The sequence below is a fragment of the Giraffa tippelskirchi genome, chromosome 5, assembly GCF_054371585.1.
Source record: "Giraffa tippelskirchi isolate mGirTip1 chromosome 5, T2T-mGirTip1v1.2.pri, whole genome shotgun sequence".
Classification (NCBI taxonomy): domain Eukaryota; kingdom Metazoa; phylum Chordata; class Mammalia; order Artiodactyla; family Giraffidae; genus Giraffa; species Giraffa tippelskirchi.
This window is the reverse complement of record NC_137279.1, coordinates 188832117-188851956: the sequence shown is the minus strand read 5'-3', so window position 1 is coordinate 188851956 and position 19840 is coordinate 188832117. Positions and strand designations below refer to the sequence as shown.

General features: G+C 54.3%; 1 protein-coding gene and 1 long non-coding RNA gene across 5 annotated transcripts in view; both read right to left on the bottom strand.

The window, feature by feature from the left end:
- The window catches only part of AGAP1 (ArfGAP with GTPase domain, ankyrin repeat and PH domain 1), a 568365-nt gene that overhangs the window by 488981 nt on the left and 59544 nt on the right, over nucleotides 1-19840 (bottom strand). The window lies entirely within an intron of this gene.
- Nucleotides 6676-10623, bottom strand: LOC145507456 (uncharacterized). Of its 2 annotated transcripts, none has more exons than XR_014054879.1 (2): nucleotides 8622-10623; nucleotides 6676-8271 (listed from the first exon to the last, which is right to left on the bottom strand). It is a non-coding gene; the product is annotated as an uncharacterized LOC145507456 (long non-coding RNA). The 2 variants fall into 2 exon arrangements; XR_014054878.1 differs by having other exon boundaries at nucleotides 6676-8246.

The window sequence follows — 19840 nt, the reverse complement described above, 5'->3', positions numbered from 1 at the left end:
TTTGTGACCCCATGGACTGCAGCCCTCTGTCCATGGATTCTCCAGGCAAGAATACTGGAGTGGGTTGCCATTCCCTTCTCCAGGAGATCCTCTGTCCATGGGACTCTGCAGGCAAGAATACTGGAGTGGGTTGCCATTCCCTTCTCCAGGAGATCCTCTGTCCATGGGACTCTGCAGGCAAGAATACTGGAGTGGGTTGCCATTCCCTTCTCCAGGGGATCTTCCGAGCCCAGACATCAATCCTGGTCTCCCGCACTGCGGGCAGACTCTTTACCCTCTGAGCCACCAGGGAAGCCCACCACATCACCGGCCCGCCCTCCTTACTATCCCTGGCATCTTGGTGAGAAGACAGTGACATGATCATTGATAGTTTCTCACAAAGATGCCGGGAGGGGTAAGGCGGGCAGGGCACGGGACCCACAGGGAGGGTGCCCAGCGGGTCCCGGGGCCCAGGCCCAGCTCCGGGCTCCACGCCCACCATGCTCCGGCTCTCCAAGCCCACTCTAGACACAGGGTGACCTGCCTCTCATGACGGGTGGTCCTGATGAAGCCCCCATCACTGCTGACCCTGGGACAGCCCCTGTGAACACTGCCCTCTGTGCGGTAATGCGAGCACCACCCCCTACCCCCCAACCCTATTCACACCAGGCCCAGCTTGGGGGTTTTTCAATCAGCACAAAGGCAATCTATCAGCTCAGAGCCGCAGACATGAGGCTTTTGTGCTGTGCTGACAGAGGGTGACATTTCAGGAACGGCCAGCCAGCCCTCCCTCCCAGAGGACGGGCGGACGAGCCGGCGATGAAGGCACTTTTTGTTTAGGGCTCAATTAGCCCAGAAGCCATCGCAGGGTGAAGACAACACACTCCGTGCTCGAAGAGTCACCCAAAAATACCCCCAGCACCGGGCTGCCCACCGACCACACAGTTGTGCTCGGCGAGGACTCTGGGTCACCACCGACCCCAGCAAGTGACCCGAGAACGTTCCGTGACTTCCAAACACACACGGAGTCCTCATCAGGCAGGCAGGCAGCGAGGCAGCGAGGCAGCGCTCATCCCGGCCCAGGCTCCGGGCAGAGGGTCAAGACAGCTGGGATTAAATCAAAGCTGTCCAGCAGAGGCCACCGGCCACGGCAGTTGAAATGAGGCGGGTTCGACCCGGATGTGCCTTGAGTGGACAACGTCCCACAGTCCAAAGGCTTGGGACCAACAGGATGTAACCCACCCTCCCCCAGTAAATCCCAGGCTGCGTGGATTGGCAGGAGGGGACTGTGGGTGTGCTGGATTAGACACCACGTACTCACGTCTCAGGAAAATTCATTCCACCTGCTCCCTTTCAGTTTTTTATGTGGCTATGTGAGAATTTCACAGGCCTCGAGGCTCACGTTCTGTTTCCACTGGGCAGATCTGCTAGGGGACCGCTAGAAAGTGGACTGCAGAGAAGACTGCAGAGGTGGAGTGGGGCGGGCAGGGTGTGGATGGCGGATGGACGTCTGTGAAGGCAGGGAGAAGCAGGGCTGACCAGAAGGAGAAGCCAGGGACAGCTCTGCCAGCCCCCAAGAAGCCCAGGAAAGTGTGCAGCCTGTTGGCATCGCCAGGCTGTGCTGGCACGGCCAGACCGTCACGCCAGGCAGCCCGCTGGAGGAGGTTCCAAAGGGATGCACCCTTACGTGGGCATGTCTTCCTCCAGGGGCCACAGCCGGCGAGGGTCCCTGCAGCTGGGCAGCCATCCTCCCGTGAGGAGCCCCACGCCCAGCGGGCATCGTCTCCTCTGTCCTCCACCTGGCCCTCTGCGGTGCTCACAGAGGCCATTGGCATGACCGCTGGTGAACATCGCAGAGACACATACAACGAAGTTCTCAAGACCAGACGCCAGGTCAATGCATCACCAAGAGGCAAAGGTCCCAGGTCACAGAGAGCACAAATGTCCCAAGCACCACCTGCGTCCCTGGCTAGAATACACCTCACAAACCTCGGTGCAGCTGGAGCCTGCGCTGATGACCACACACACACACTCACACATCCTAAGTGCACAACTCACACCACCCAGGGTACCACTGCCCGAACAGCAGCCCAATTTTAAAAGCCTAGAGAATGAGACAAATGTCGAGATTGATGGATTGGACGCAGACCCACGGCACACAGGTAAACAACGCCTGCACCCTATCTCTGCTGCAGAAAGCACCCCTCCTGTACTAGCAGGAACAAAACAGAGAGTCACGTAAGATGCAGCTTTAAATGCCATCCCCAAGCAGAGAGACGAGAACAGATCCATGGGTTCTGGGTACCCTGGACCGGTCAAGATGTCAAGGGATTAACAGGAAAACATCCCTTATTCTACCTGACGCTACTAAATAAGAAATACACACAGATATAAAATGTACTTGAAACCTTCTAAAATTCAAACTGCCCCAGGGACCCCATGTGACCCTGACTTTACTCACACGCCCTGCCCCTCTTTGATGTTACACGTATGATGCAGGGAAATGAGTTAGTTGCCTCCACTAAGCTGACCTGTGAGTGGACAAGGGCACTGGACCGGCTGGGAGCAGGGCGGGCGGTGTGGCCTGGACCAGTCGTCCAGCAGCTGCTGGTCGGTCTCTGCCGCCAAACATAGGGGGGTGAGTCACCCCCAGGGACCCGCAGCCCTAACGGGAGAGTTTCACGGTACCCGGCGGTCAGACAAGGGGCACAAACCTGCTGTGCGGGTTCAGAGTCTGTGGCTCCTGCTCCGGGCCCTCCAGCATCACTGACTGAGACATTTTCCGTCCACAACAGTTCTGACACCAAACTTGTGGGTTTCTTCCACACCAACAACTGATGGAGATGTTCCAACTCCACATGGTGTCTGAGATTCAGCACATTCTCCCATCCAAGTACTAACCAGGCCCTGCCCTGCTTGGCTTCCAGGATCAGAGGAGATCGGGTGCGTTCAGGGTGGTACGGCCGCAGGTTTAGACTCAAGCACATCGTGACACTACCCAGAACTCGTGTCAGGCCCTACGGGCTAAGGGCCTGGACCCACAAACTCGCCCCACCTCAGACACCAGCGAGAATCAGTCTGGTGCCTGCCATCCCTCGGGGTCCCCACCTCCCCTCCTTGGGTTCCACGATTTACTAGAAGGGCTCACAGACTCTGGAACAGTCCACTTACCTGTTTATTATAAAGGATATAAGTGAGGAAGAGCTGGATGGAGGCCATGCGTAGGCAGGTCATGGGGAAGGCACCACGGGGCCCAGCCTCCCAGGAGCTCCAAGTGTTCACTGCTCGGAGTTCTATTTACAGAGATTCACCTCCAGCTCCTCTTCCCTCCCCAGAGGCCGGGGGAGGGGAGGGAAGTTCCAGCTCTGTTTACCTGATCGGTCTGATGCCATTCACTCCATCCCAAGGCTACCCAGGGCCTCCTCCTAAGTCACCCTGTCAGCACCAGCTCAGCTGCGATACAAGGAGCTCAGGATTAACCAAGGGCGCTCCTATCACCCAGGAAATGCCAAGGGTTTTTAAGAGATCAGTGCCAGAATCTGGGGACAAGACATTTCTTCTTAGGAGACTGTACTGGTGGGATAAGCCGGTGATGGCTACCAGGGCCCAGTCACTTAACCCGCTCGCCCCTAAGAAGGAAGGAACGTGCTCCGTAAGGATCCCAAGTTGGGATGTGGAAGGTGACCATCCAGAGGTCAAGGAGCAGAACCAGTTATGAGGTTTAGGGGAGCAGAAACAGGGGAGGAAGGAGCAGGCGGGAACTTCTGCTTTCCATCACCAGCCCTGTTTGTCCCGTTACACCAAGAATAAGGAAGAACGAACCACAACCGAAGCAGCAAAAACGTCAGCTGAGCGAGAGGAGGAAACACCAGTGAAGTCCAATCAGAGGGGACAGGCAGCCACTCTGAGCCGGAGCAGCCTCTGTGGTCTCCCATCCACGTCACCTCATCCACCCCTGGGGGTCACTCCCCCTACATCCACAGCTTGTTTCTAAACTACGGCAACGCCCAGCTCCAGAAGCCAAGTGCACTCTCTTCTCCAGACAGGCTTTTAACAGTTTGCATCACCTGCTTCTCCGCACCCCGCCCAAGCACGCATAGCTCCACACTCGCTGGTGACAACGTGCATGGGGCAGGGAGCCGGCCACCCAAGACCCTCCTCCCCACTCCTGAGCAAGACCCCTTTCACTGGGGAAGGAAGAGGCGTTCCCACTCAGCAGATTCTCAGCTCCCTTTTTTGTTTTTAAGTTTATTCATTTTCAACTGGAGGATAACTGCTTTACGAATACCATGTGGGTTTCTGTCAAACATCAACATGAGTCAGCCACAGGTACACACGCGTCCCCTCCCTCTCCAGCCTCTCTCCCACTTCCCACCCCATCCCATCCTGTTTAATCTGTAAGATTTTTTTTTTTAATGAACCCTTTTTAAGGTCTTTACTGAATCTGTCACAACACTGTTTCTGTTTTATGTTTTGGCACTTTGGCCACACGGCCAGTGGGATCTCAGATCGCTAACCAGGGATGGATCCCGCACCCCCCGCGATGGAAGGAGTAACCTCGGGGGCACCAGGAAGTCCGTGTGTGTTTCATCTTGGGTGCCCAGGACACGTGCCCGCTGGTGAGATGCTGAGAGCTGTACAGCCTCGCGATCGTCCCGCAGTGCCCCACACAAAGATGCACTGTCGGCGGCCGTACTTTGAAGCCTGACGTTCTTTTACGTGGCTAAGCGACCCTTCTGTTCCCCATCCCTCCCACACGTACACACCCCTCACCTCCGAGAGGTCTGAGGCACCGGGCTGGTCATTTTTCCCAGGCTAATCAAATACCACTGAGATCCTACAGAATGCCCAGGGATCAGCCACGAGCAGCCGACGGCAGGAGTCAGAGCCTGTCCTGGCCTCCCTTATCCTTTCCCTGCTTTGCCAGCCTTGGCCCGTTCTTCCACTCGTTGGGCTTTATGTAGTCCTCGCCCTCGCTGTTTTGCATGTAGGTGCTCAACCACACTCAATCCCTCGGGCAGCGCGAGCTGAGCCCTTCCTAGATCCCTTCCTGGCCGTCCACATGCACTTTCTCCAGGGCCTCCTCTTCTGCCTCCCGACTTCGTCCCGAGCGCCGTGCCTACTGGACCGTCGCCTCCGCACCGGGGGTGGCTGGAAGCATCACCCACGAGGGAAAACCCCAGCCGAAGCCCAGAACAGACAGCTGTCCCGGGAACCTGGATGGGAAGCCCAGACATACAGGCCTCCGGGAAGAGGTGCACCTCACGCTACTGGTCTCTCTGCAAGGCTGGGCAGTAATGACCAGGGAGGTCGGGGTCCTGAGGACAAAGGGAAGGCTCCCGCGGGAGGGTACAGCTTTCTCAGAAGAAAATTCTCACTCTCCCACATTTTCTTCTGTTTTGAAAAGGGAATACTTTCCCTGAAGTCAACAGGAGATGGTTCAAAAGAGACAAGCCTCCCTCTCCCATCGCAGGAAAATGTAGTGACTTGACAGAAAAAAAGAGAAGGACACCAGAAACAGAGGAAAGTCGAGATAAAAGAAAAGACGACTCTTTCCAACAAAGCAAACATCTGGAATATTAACTATGCAAATCTGTGCGTTTATACTTTTCCCCAAGGCAGCCCCTTCTCCCAGGTTACAGGAGTGCGGAAGCGGGTGCAGGGATGGGCAGGTCTGTGGGTAAGCAGGGCCAAGCACCTGGCCCACCAGGGCGTGGACTGCGCTGCTCATGAAGCCAGACAAGTGACAAAGAGTGGGGGGAGACAGAGGTCAAGGACGAGGTGGCCACCCACTGACACTCTCCTCAGTAGCTTATCATCACATCGTCTCCTCAAAGCTTCAGCCCCAACTGTGCGGCTCCCTGACCCGCTTCCCAAGCTTCAAGCATCACGTCCCACTTTCATGGTTCTCTGCCACCTCCGGGCCCCACTCGGATGCTATCACTTATTCCCCTTCCATCAACTCTAACCCTTTTACAGAGGACATTTAGCCCAAGTAATATTACTTACGCCACAGAAGACTCAAGACCCTCGGACTGCAAGGAGATCCAACCAGGCCATCCTAAAGGAGATCAGCCCTGGGTGTTCATTGGAAGGAATGATGCTGAAGCTGCAACGCCAATACTTTGGCCACCTCATGCAAAGAACTGACTCCTTGGAAAAGACCCTGATGGTGGGAAAGATTGAGGGCAGGAGGAGAAGGGGACGACAGAGGATGAGATGGTTGGATGGCATCACCAACTCGATGGACATGGGTTTGGGTGGACTCAGGGAGTTGGTGATGGACAGGGAGGCCTGGCGTGCTGCAGTCCATGGGGTCACAAAGAGTTGGACACAACTGTGCAACTGAACAACATCATTACTCATGAACTAAAGTCTAGGTTACTTTTTAATACATATTGAAAGATAAACATAATCAACCAACATGGCACCCAACACAACTGAAGAAGCGCTCGATCATACCAGCTGTGGGGGGCTCACCACAGCCGGAGCCCCCACCCGCGGGGGAGAACTTGGTCTTCAAGTGCCTGCAGTGTGTTTGCAAACCTTACATCCGCTGTACTTATAACTAATTGCATCACTTAATTAAATGTTATACAAATCGATTAAATGGAAGTTTTAATAAGAATAACCATAATTACATCATTTGATTAAACACTATACAAATTGATTAAATGGGAAATTCAATAAGGGAGATTTTTCTTTTTTTTGCTTTGAAAATGACATAGAATGTTTTGGGAAGATTCAATGCAGACGAGCTGCTCCTTGAAAAGAAAACACCATTTAAGTAAATGTGCTCAAGTGAAAGAAAAGAAAGTGAGGTCACTCAGTCGTGTCCGACTCTTTGCGACCCCATGGACTGTAGCCTGCCAGGCTCCTCTGTCTATGGGGTTTCTAGGCAAGAGCACTGGGGTGGGTTGCCATTTCCTTCTCCAGGGGACCTTCCCGACCCAGGGATCGAACCTGGGTCTCCTGCATTGTAGGCAGACTCTTTACCATCTGAGCCACCAGGGAAGCTCAAGATACCTTTAAAGACAGGGAGGAGGTGGCAGAAATCGAACCGAGGCCACGACGCTGTTTCTCATTCAGTCACATGCATCTGCTCATGCTCTAAAGGGGCCTCAGGACGACACTGGCTGCCCTGCCCAGGATGCCCTGGGACCCCCTGAAGGCCGTGCTTGGTCTTGCTCGTTTCTGAAGCCTCAGTCGGTCTCTAGCACGTGCTTATTAGCACACAGTAGGTTCTCATCGGCTTGACCGAAGGCAGTAAAGTGACACACACAGATACAACAGCCATGGGACCCTGGAAGGCTGTGGAGAGGCAGCTGCAGGCATTTCAGAGGCTCTGAGGGGAGTGGGACTGAGAAGATGGCGAAGGAAGCAGCTGTTTCCCTGGAGACATGAGCGCTGGGCAGGCCCCACCCCCAGGTACAGAGAAGGGGCAGGAGAAGGGGAGGCGACAGCAGGTGCAGAGATGCTGGGGTACCGGGGTGGGGGGGGGGCAGAGGAAGAGGGGAGAACACAAGGAGTCCAGAGCAGGGGGAGCCCCATCCCCTGGACAGCCAGCCCGACCTGCCAGGCCCGGAGACTCGGGTCCTAGGCTCTGACCACTCATTCACATGAGACACCTGCAGAGGAGGCCTCAGGCCACAGGCCCCGTAGAAGCTCCAGGACAGCGGGCGTCAGGGCAGACGTCAGTGCCGCTAAGCCAGCCGCAACGCTGAGACATCCTGGACATCCTCGAGTCGTGCAGCTGTCAGAAGCTGTCGCATCTCACACACTCGGGGCCTGGCCGTGGGGAAGACGTGCCGGCTGAGCCCGAGGGGACAAGGCAGAGCCCAGTCCCACAGGGACACGGAGGAGCTCTCCAGCGATGCTAGGAGGTTAACACATCCGTCCACTGCAGCTGTCCAGCAAAATGCAGTGACGCTCAAATTCAAACAGAGGTTGAGCCCAGGCCAGCGCAGGAGCAGAGGCTGACCGTGGACTCTGGACCTCCAGGACGGGGTTGGGGGTTGGGAGGGGGTCATCATTCCCTGCCCGGGCGTCCACTGCACTCTTGGGCCCTGTTGGCCTCTTTCCATAAGCCAATCCGTCCTTCTGTCTTCCGGGAAAGCTGTCATTACGACAAAGGGTCACAATTTCCCTACCATACGAAAGGGTTTTCCCAGTAAAATACACACCAGAAAAGAGCCTGGGAAATGGATTTTTATACGGGAGGCACAGGGGTCAACATTTAAACCTTCACGCCGGTCCAGCATTCAGACCTTCACGCCGGCCCAGCATTCAGACCTTCACGCCGGTCCAGCATTTACAGCTTCACGCCGGTCCAGCATTCAGACCTTCACGCCGGTCCAGCATTCAGACCTTCACGCCGGTCCAGCATTCAGACCTTCACGCCGGTCCAGCATTCAGACCTTCACGCCGGTCCAGCATTCAGACCTTCACGCCGGTCCAGCATTCAGACCTTCACGCCGGTCCAGCATTCAGACCTTCACGCCGGTCCAGCATTCAGACCTTCACGCCGGTCCAGCATTCAGACCTTCACGCCGGTCCAGCATTCAGACCTTCACGCCGGTCCAGCATTCAGACCTTCACGCCGGTCCAGCATTCAGACCTTCACGCCGGTCCAGCATTCAGACCTTCACGCCGGTCCAGCATTCAGACCTTCACGCCGGTCCAGCATTTAGACCTTCACGCCGGTCCAGCATTTACAGCTTCACGCCGGTCCAGCATTCAGACCTTCACGCCGGTCCAGCATTCAGACCTTCACGCCGGTCCAGCATTCAGACCTTCACGCCGGTCCAGCATTCAGACAGTGGACCAGAGTGATGGAAACACCCCTCTCCTGCAGGGTCCAGCGTGGGAGCCACCAGCCACACGAGGCCACTAGACACCGAGGGACTGAACTTCTCATTTAACTGAAATTTAAATACTTATGGCTCACAGTAGCGCCACTGGAGGGCAAGGCGCTAGATAATACATCTAGATTTAAAGCAGTTTATCAGGAAGAGGAAGACGCCTGAGGTTCCCAGAGTCACACTACTCGCCAGGCACCATCCTAAAAAACCATCTACATGCACCATCATACTTACACTCCCCATAAAAGTGTTATCATAATGAAATACGGTTTAAAAAAAAAAGCTCAGCGGCAAAACACCCTTTGAAGATTTTTGGATATCTGTAACATGAGCAGCTCTAGGTAGATACACACTTCTCAGCGGCCTCTCAGGAATCTTCATCACAAAAGACAAAGCAAGTGTGTCTTCATAACGTCACTAGAATACAAGAGCCTGGCGGGTTCCTCTAAGAGTCCCCTCCCACACATCACACCGGCAGGCAGGTAACCTCGAGGTGTGGGACAACGCAGGCTACAGTGAGAGAGGGCACTAAACGATGAACCTTTTAAGACCCTAATGCCCTTAAAACAGATACTGCAAAGCTAAGCACAGCTCCTTCACCTTGGTTTGCGACACTGTCGGGGGAGCACAGGGCCCCACAGGAGGAGGCTGGTGCCAGGATCCAGAATGAGGACGCGGGATGGCACTTGGCCCCAGGTGTGGCTCACAGCCGGCAGGCCCCCACCGTGGTTACCGGATGGACGACATGTCAAAGCCCAACATTTAAGAGAGGAAAGCGCCGAATACTTCTGCAGAAGGTGCAGAAAGCTGGTCTCGGGTACTTGGCCTGAGCAACTAGACTGAAATACTTCCCCTCCGTGTCGCACCAGGAGGCCTCCTTGGCCCACTGTATGTCAGACAAGGGCTGATCTCTGAAGACCATGCTCAGAGTGGTCTTCAGAGTAACAGCAATCCCCTCCTCACCCCAGAGGGTCTGACTGCTCGAAAGCAAGGTTCAGGGCTGCCATTTACCCTTGGCTTCTTGGTCCAAGGAAAGCATCCTATGAGGTCATGTCTTCGTCATTAGTAGCTTGACCACTTTAAGATTCCATGGGGAGAGGTTGGGGTTGTGATCATTAAGAGGCTTTAAAAGGTTGTGCAGGCTGAAAAGCTGTGCAGGATGAACTGCCAAGAGGAGAGCCCCTCGACCTCAGAGCTCATGCCCCTCAGTGGGGATGCGTGACCAACAGTAGCACATTCTGCAAAATCGAGGGGGTGGTCCTGGCACACAGCGCCCAACCTTGGGAACAAGAGACCAGCATGAGTGACCTTCTCACTATGGCCATGTGACCTGGAGCAAGTGCCCCAACCTGCCCGGCCTGTTTCCTTATCTGTAACAGACAGGTGATACCACCCACTTCACAGGGATTTTGACAAGGATTAAATCAAACAGCACCTTCAAGGAGACAGCGGCAGCCCTGAGACACTCAGTAAATGCTGGTTCCTTCTCTCCTCTTGCAGGGCCCCATCCCAAGCCCTAGCAAAGCTAACTAGGATCAAGAAAATGCAGCGACTTCCTAGAATTTACGCAGAAATTAAAAAAAAAAAGAAATCACACTACCGAAAACAGGATGATAATTCATTGTAACAAGCCAAGTCCCCCAGGGTTGTAATCTATGGAGTTCTAAAACGACAACAACTTCCTGTCTGACTGTAAAAATAGAACAGTGTTTGTGAAACGCTGGATCCAATTAACGTGTTCATTTTCCCCACTGAAGGAGCCACAGCATCTCAGTCTGAGCCCACGGGGAAGGAAATCGGGGCCGATGAGGGGGTGCAGGAAGCTTCCGGGGGGCATGGCTGTCTACCTGGCTAAGAGTGAACACAGGCGTGGCCCGAAACACAGCCCCAGAAGGAAGGCGTGAGGCAGAGACCAGAGCATGGGCAGGATAAGGCAACCCCAGGACAGACAGACAGACAAGCCATCCCGAGGGGTGGGGGACACGGAGCAGGTCTAGAGCTCAGAGGTGTGGTCCAGGCCAGGCATGGCTTGGGGGTTCAGTCAAGGGCTGGGAGGAGACCTTACAGTGTCCCCAGTCCCACACCAGGCAGGGGGCGCAGACAACTTCTGTGACCTGCAAGGCAGCCCAGGAGGCAAAGACGTGCACCATAATAGCTCCCCCACAACCCACACACACACTACAGACGGGGAAGCGGAGCGGCTGACTTGCCCACGCTCACCTGTCTAGAAGGGGCAGAGCCAGGACTGGAGTCCGGGTCAGCCAGGGAACTCGACAACAGAAGCTACACAGCAGGAAGGGTTCTAGAAAAAGACAGAAAGAAAGCCCCTGGTCTGGATACCAGCAGGCCTCTCTCTGCACAGCTTCGGGCATGGGGAGAGAGGTTCTCGCTGAGGGTTGACGAGGGACTTGGGGGCTTCGGGGCTCACAGGGTGGAGGGGCCTGGGGACCCATGTGTTCAAGAGCACAGGCTCCAAAATACAGGGAAGAGGCCACGTCCCACCCTCCCCACCGCCCTGGAGGACCCGCAATCTCCTTACTCCTCAACCCCACAGCGGCAAAACACACACTCACACCATATCATCACTTGATTATAGCCATAATCTGGTACGATCTGACTACACTGTTGGCTTATTACAGTGTGAGAAAATACAGGAAACGTTTCAATTACGCCTCTTGTAACCGATGTATCAAGGAATCGCTCTCCATCATGAACCTTAAACACCTATTTCCTTTAAGATAAGCTTACGACGTCTTTGACTTGCAGGGACTTAAAGACTATACACACCCCGATCTCTTAAGCACACAGATGTGGTCTCCATGTGTTAGGAGTTGTGAGCGTCTGCTCATCTCGACATAAGAGTTGTGAGTGTCTGCTCATCCCGACAATGTCCCAGAACTGGCTAGTTTGTTCAGGGAAAAAACCTCAAGCTGGTTTACGGAAGAGCCCCACGGGTGAGTTAACATGTACAGCCTTGCGTTTTATGAAATGGGAGAAAAGTCAAGCTCAGAGGACATAAGAGAAGATGCCTTTCAGCCTGGACTGGCAGGCAGCCCCTTCCTCTGCAACGAGAAGCAGCTTAGGTTCAAACCTGTCAACAGTTTTTAAGTCAAAGGCCTTCGTTTCCGCCTTAATCGCTAAGTCAATTACAGCTCTAATCCGAAAAAGGTATTTAATGGGCCTTTATTTAAGTTCACAGATACTCTCCCCAAATACTGAATTAGCAGTGTAATCTTCTTGTATCCTCACCAGACAGGCAGATGGCAAGGGCCTCAGGAACTGCCCAGGGCTGTGACGAGGGTCAAGGTCGGCCGAGGAGGGAGTCAGACACTCCGCTGGCACCCCCAGATCAGTGGAGGGGAAGCCCGAGATAAGGGGGCACCTCAGTGCACACCTGGATCCACTAGGGGAGTTGAGAGCAACCCCAACATGTCAGCTACCCCCCACCGCCCCGAATCAGCGCAGGAGATCTATAAGCCCTCCCACTCCCCCCAACACCCCCTGGGACACCCCAACCCCCCAGGGTTCTCAAAGTCACTGCTGATAGTTCAGAATTCAAGACACAAAGAAATAACACTGGAAATGGTGGCTAGGACCACACCCCGCTTACAGAGGCCTCTCTGGCCCAAAAGGATGCAGAAAGACTGTGTCCACTTCAAGAAAACAAACCAGAAAGTGGAGTCAAGGTTAAAATGATGACGGGGGTAGCCCTGTGGCACTCAGCCCGGGGGCAGCTCACCTTGGTGGCCTCTCCCGCCCCGCAGCCTCTCCACGGGGCCTGGGGGCCACAGGAACAGCGCACCGTTTAAGGAAGCACTCAAATCCTCCGTGTGCGCTGTGTCTGATCCACAACTTCTGTGACTCTTCCGACAAAACAGAGGAACTCTGACCAGGGTGGGGGCACACCCGGCAACGATTTGAGCATCCCAGAGAAGCAGGAGGTCCAGCAGAGAAGGAAACACCTGACGCGCACTTACAGCCTGCGGAAAGGTGGGGGCATTCGCCTTCTGTTGCTGTCGCAACGAACGGCCACAAACTCGGTGGCTTAAAACAACGCTCACTAGGGATGTCCCGGGGGGGCCAGCGGTTACGAATCCGCCTTCCGCTGCAGGGGGACGTGGGCTCCATCTCTAGTCTGGAAACAGGGAGCCCACGTGACGTGGGGCACCAAGCCCACTCGCCTCAACTAGAGACCGTGGGCCACAATGAAGACCCAGTGCAGGCAAAAAAAAAAAAAGTAACAAAACAAAATCACAACATTAATTGACCATCTTCCCATTCTGGAGGGCAGAGCTTGACTTGGGTCTCACAGGGCTAAAACCAAGGCCCCAGGGAAGAACTCTTTCCTTGCTTTTTCCAAAAGCTTTCAGAATCCACCCACATTCACAGTCCTGTTTCCAGCATCAGAGCCAGCACCCCAGTATCAACGTGAGCTGACCTTTTCCTGCTCACACCTCCCTCTCTGACCCCCGTCTGTCTCCCTCTTTGACCTTTAGGTACCCCTGTGATTATCTTGGGCCTACCAGGTAATCCGGAATAGTCCCCCATCCCAAAACTGTTAATCACACCTACCAGGTCCCTTCTGCCGTATCAGGTAACACAATCACGGGTTGTGGGGATCAAGGCAGGGATCTCTAGGGGTCATTACGCTGCCCACACAGTGGAGGAGGAAGATGAAGGCAGAAGCACATTAACCCTTGGGCTTCACCTGCTTCTCAACACACACTCCAGAGCGGTCCCTGGAGCACTGCTTGTAAAGGGACAAGAGAGAACAGACCAAGCAGGGGTCCAGTGAGAGGAGTGACGGCTCCACGGCCAACGACAGGACACGGGGAACTGCGAGGAGAGAGGTCTAACCGGCTGAGGTCAAGCGCACCAGGAAGGCAGAGAAGGCAAACTGCAGAACAGGACTGGGGGGGTCCATGTTTCTTTCAAAAAGAGAAGAACCAACGCTATCTTACGTCATACACAAAAATTAACTTGGAACAGACCGAAGACCTAAAGGTAGGAGGCAGACCCATACAACTCCTGGAGGGAAACACAGGATTAAATATCCAGGGCCTTAGGCAGTTATTTCTTAAATGTAACACCAAAGCCCACCTGACCAAAGGAAAAAAAACAGATAAACCGGACTTCATGAAAAACTTTCATATATCAGAAAACACCATCATGAAAATGGGAGAAAACGTGCAAATCATGTGTCTGATAAGGGCCCAGTATTCAGAATATACAGAGAACTCTTAGAACTCAACAGTAAAAAGACAAATAACCCAATTAAAATGTGGACAAAAGACCAGAATGGGCATTCCATCTAAGATCTCAAATGGCCAGTAAGTACATGAAAAGGTGTCCAGCACGACCAGTCATTAGGGAAATGCAAATCAAAACCACCATGAGCCGTGGCTTCACACCCATTGTCAAGAGGACAGGCAACAGCAAGTACTGGAAACGATGTGCAGAAACGGGCCCCAGATACAGCTCAGTTCAGGTCAGTCGCTCAGTTGTGTCCAACTCTTCGCGACCACATGGACTGCAGCATGCCAGGCCTTCCTGTCCATCATCAACTCCCGGAGTTTACTCCAACTCATGTCCATCGAGTCGGTGATGCCATCCAACCATCTCATCCTCGGTCGTCCCCTTCTCCTCTCGCCTTCAATCTTTCCCAGCATCAGGGTCTTTTCCAATGAGTCAGCTTTTCACATCACAGATGTAGCTAGTAGGGACTTACTCACAATGACCAAAAGGTGGAAGCAACGCCAAGTGTCCACCCATGGATGAGTCCGCAAACAAAACACAACACACACATATGCAATGGAATCCAGTCTTAAGAGGGAGGAGATTCCTTTTATTTTTATTGGAATATAATTGAGCTACAATGTTGTTAGTTTCTGCTGAGCAACAAAGTGAATCAGTTATAATGTCGTTCATCCACTCTTTTTTAGATTCTCTTCCCATACAGAGCATTACAGAGTCTTGAGTAGAGTTCCCTGTGGTATACAGTGTGTCCTTACTCCTTCTCTATTTTATATATAGTAGTGTGTATACATCAGTGAAAAGGGAGGAAATTCTGATATATGCTACAATAGGGATGAAACTTGAAAGCATCAGGCTAAGTGAAAGAAGGCTGTCACAGAAGACCACAACTATGACTCTTGTTCCACAAAATGCCCAGATTAAGCGGAATCCACAGACAAAATTAGAGAGTATCTGCTAATGGGGACAGGGGTCTTCTGGAGTGACAAAAATGTTCTGGAATCAGATAGTGGGGGATGGCTGGATGACTCTGGGGATACACAAAACTCCACTGAAGTGAACAATTTAAACTGATGAATCTCATGGTAGTTGAATTACATTTCAATAAAGCTGTTATTCTAAAAACTAAGAAAACATACCGGATGTCATGGGCATAGAACACCTCGGGAAGCTTCTCTAAGCAATAACAGTAGTAACTTCCTCTGGGAACTCAGATCCTGGAGATCCTTCAACTTTAATATCTTCTGCAGTTTCTCTGACAGTGAGCACACACCACTCTCATAACGAAAAACGGATTAAAACCTTTGAGAACGCTCCTTACAGTGAAAGAAACTTCCAACAACAACAGCATCAGTCGCCCCTGCCCAGCACGAGGCGTGCTGTGGGCAAGGCCTCACCACCTGCCAGAGAGAAGGTCGCCAAGACACAAGACATCGGCGCTCAGCTCGCTGGATGATTCCCAGTCTCAGGACACGCAAATCACCCCCATCATCCTATTCTTGTGCATTCTAAGCTGGCACATATTTTAAACAGAATCTTCAGTGAAATGCGCAATGAACTTTCCCCCCTCAATTATAAACAGACCCGTCTGAAGCTACAGTAACGTGTTCACAAGCTCCATTCTGCACATGGTGAACTTCACCCCGCAGTACGTCGGGGCTCCTCGTGGAATCACACTGGACAGCAGCTTGTGGCTGATAGTGTAACGGTGGTGTTATCAACTAGAGCAGTTGAACATTGTTGCATCTTTCTAATCAAGCTTCGGAGGCCGCCTCCCTATCAGGACCACGGGCCCCACCCCCCTACCCCCCCAGCCCCCCCACCCCGTAACACTGATCCTCCAGGAAACGCAGACAAGGCTTCCTGGAAGGCAGGGCAAGGGAGGATGGGCTGCACTCTCGGGGGGCCTGGTGCTCCCGAGGCCAGGACTGGAGGGTCGCTGGGTTCAAGCAGAGCGCAAGGACAAGGATGGAGCCGGGGGAACATTCTGGAAGGGCTCTGAATATTTTCCAGGGCTTGGGAGGTCAGATTTCAACACATGTGGTTTTCCCGGTCACACTCTATTCTTAGAGTCCATCATGCGCATCAAAGGTACTGGGAGTCAGGGACACACTGAGGCCCCGGGGGGCAGACACGTGTCCACGGGGACGAGGAGGCGGTGCTGGGAAGGATTTTCGGGGGAGGGAAGTGGCTCAAAATACGGGGGAAAACAGGTGGCTAATGTCACACGAGGGAAATATGCAACGAGGACACCAGAGTTAAATAAAGAATAAAGAACGGAATGAGGGAGACGAGGAACCTGTGTCCAAAAGAGCCGAACGCTCGGGACTTCTCACCCAGAGGAGAACGTGGTTGCTCAGGCACACTCACACAACACACATAGAGACAGACACACAGAGGAGGAGAATGTGGGGCACAGCTGCACAGGCACACTCACACAACACACACACACAGACACACAACACAGAGACACACACAGAGACACACAGCACAGAGACATACACTCAGAGACATACACTCAGAGACACACTCACACAGAGACACACAGCAGAGAGAAACACACAGAGAGACACTCACACAGAGACACACAACAGAGAAACACACACACAGACACACAACACAGACACACAGAAACATACAAGCATGTGTGCACACACACAGAGACACAGACACACAATACAAAGATACACACAGAGACACACAGCATGCATGAACACTCACACAACTGAGACAGACACACAGCACAGACACACACATACAGAAACACAAGCACGCATGCACACACACAGAGACATACAAGCAAGGATGCACACAGAGACACACAACACAGACACACACAACCATGCATGTACACACAGAGACAGACACAGGACAGAGACACACATGGGCTCACACAAACACACACAGACACACACAGGCCCCATGAGGAACTGAACAACCCCCGGGAATGTGCATGTTCACCACGTGCCCCAAGTACAGAGCGACACCCTTTCCCAGGCAGAGGGTCTCACCCCTCCACACAGCAGCCCTGGCCAGGTGCCCAGTATCCCTCTCACTTCCAGACAGGGCCTGAGGCTCAGAGGGGCTGAACGTCAGGCCCCAGGCCCAGGGACGTCTGCTCCTACTCTCTGCCCCTGCTCTCTGGCCAAACCCACCCCTGTACTGACAGGTGAGCAAACCCGTCCGGGACCAAAACCTCCATCACACGAGGTGGACCTGCAGGAAGCACCCACGTGTCACTCACAGTTCAGGGCAAATCAGAAACACCTCCGTGACCAAGCTAAATGGTCCCCTTCACACACGGGACCAAGACACACAAGCGGGAGCCACTCTGGGTCAGCTGGGCTGGGTGGGCTCTGGCTCCACCGTCCACACTGTGACCCATGACAAGACCAGGAGGCCAGCTCTAGTTACCAGCTGGTGGGAGGATTAAGTGGGTTCCTCCGGGTTAGGCTCTTAAGCGCTCTTGGCACAGAAAAAGCCAATAAACTTCATTAACTTGACTGCCATCATCATCATCTCTGGTTTTCCATGTTCCATTAATTCTCGAAAGCCAGCATCTGTGGAGTGAGTTCAGACTCCATTCCTTTCACCAAATCAGGATAACCCCGAGCCTCTGCCCCGCACCACCGTCTCGCTGCGCTGTTTGCAGGATCCACAGCACTGGTCCTCACGAGGGCAGGAACCCAGCAAGGTTTTTCCAGCCCTAAAGAAACATCAGCATGGCACAAGGCACAGCTTCGAAGACGAAAGACATTTGTGAACCACGGGGAAGGAGCGAGGACCTCGGAGGGGTTGGGCAGCCCAGGTGTCCACCCTCCCCTCCGCAGAGCGGGACCCAGCCTCCAGGCTCTGCTCTGAAAGCCAGCAGGAAGCAGACCTGGTTGGCAAGGCAACAGACCCACAGGCTCCAGCAGCCTTCGCAGACCGAACCAGAGACCCCAAGGCCCTGCCGGCTGGGAAACCCGGGACCACCTTTCAAGTTTCCACCTCCGAACTCCAGAAAGCCAAGGGGCCACAACGGTACCTGCTAAAGACTCGCGTCCTCGGAGAGTGATCCAGCCAGGCTCCAAAACACCAGTCTTCAGTTCACACCTGACTTCCACTTTGCCCGTGAGAAAGCAGAAGACTGCCCGTGCTTGTGTTCAAAACACCCGTCCACACACAGTCCCTGCGGTGAGTGCACACTGACTTCGGACCCCCTCTCACGAGGCTCAATGCACAACCAAAATGATCTTACACTCCTGACCTCGTCGTTTGGTAGAGAAAAAGTTAAATGTAGCTCTCTGCGCTTTCTAAGGCAGCTGGGTAGATTAACACACGTTGGTTTGGATTAAGTATACGTATGAGTTTACTCCGGGCTTCCCTGGTGGCTCAGCTGGTAAAGAATATGCCTGCAATGCGGGAGACCTGGGTTGGGAAGATCCCCTGGAGCAGGGAAAGGCTACCCACTCCAGTATTCTGACCTGGAGAACTCCATGGACTGTACAGCCCACGGAGTTCCAAAGAGTTGAACACGACTAAGTGACTTTTTCAGGAGTTTACTCCAATGTGCACCCATGGAGGCAGGGGACACCCAGAGGACGGAGCCCCCAGACGCCCTCCCTGCCTGGCTGGGGGTCACTCACAGGTCCTGACATCCCGGCCAGTCTGAGTGCTGAAAGGGTGAGGGTTCCGGCACTCGTGGCCTCCCTACTGACACCCTTATGGGGCTAGGCACCCCCAGATTCCCACGTGGCTCACCCACAGGAGGACAAGGGGCCAGGAGCCGCCCCCAAGCATTGCTGCACCCTGGAAGGCCTAGGTGTGGGCAGCTGGGACAAGCCTGGCTTGAGCCGTGGGGTGGGTCCTCCTATCCTGTCTGTGGCCACTGGAGCAGTGACCGAACCCTAGAAGACGGGTAGGTACTTGAGGGGTCCCAGGCCTGTTCCTGAAACAGGGCAAGTGGGCAGTGTGGGCAGAGGGAGCTGTGACCCCCAAGCTCCCCAGGGCGCAGCTCCAAGGAGCCCAGGCTGCCTCTGCTGGTCAGCGGCAGGCGACCATGCACACACCCCCTCTCCATCTCAGCAGCACCCCCCTCCTCCCTGAGAACCACTCGGCATGGTTCTTCCCAAGGGCTCCTCCAGGGAGCAGACCCCACGCAGCCTGCAGACAAACTCCAGGTCAACCAGCAGCTGGGGGGCTTGCTTTCCAATCTGAGGGGCCTGCCTGGCCATACATGGTAGAGTAGGTGCCCCAGAACTCCAACCAATCTCCTGGCCAAATCTGTGGCGGCCACTGGCCAGCCTCTGATTCAGCCTCCCTACCGTGGAGCTTTTTAAACCTCAGATACTCAGAAACAGGCAGCGACCCCCAGCCTCTTCTCCAGAGCATCTCTGGCCTCCGCACAGGTGTGAACCTCAGAGCAGGCGGCCAAGATCAAAGGCGAGGGTCATGCCTGTGCTTCTGAGCGACATCCTCCCACTGCGCCCAAAGCAACCTGATGAAAAGACACAAGGGCTGACCCAGCGGGGAGCACAGCTGGCTCTCCCTGCTGTCCACCTGGGGACCGGGCGGGGCCTGCACACCCAGACACACGTGCGCCCTCCTGGGAGGTGCAGGGCATCTGCGGGTGAGCATGCCCCCTGGGCCCGCAGCCGGGCATCGGGCACTGCACTGGTGCCAGGCTCCATTCACAGACCGGATACGGAGGCTGACGCGATGGGCACAAGTGACCCGGGAGTCCTCGCCTCGGGGTCTCAGCTGGG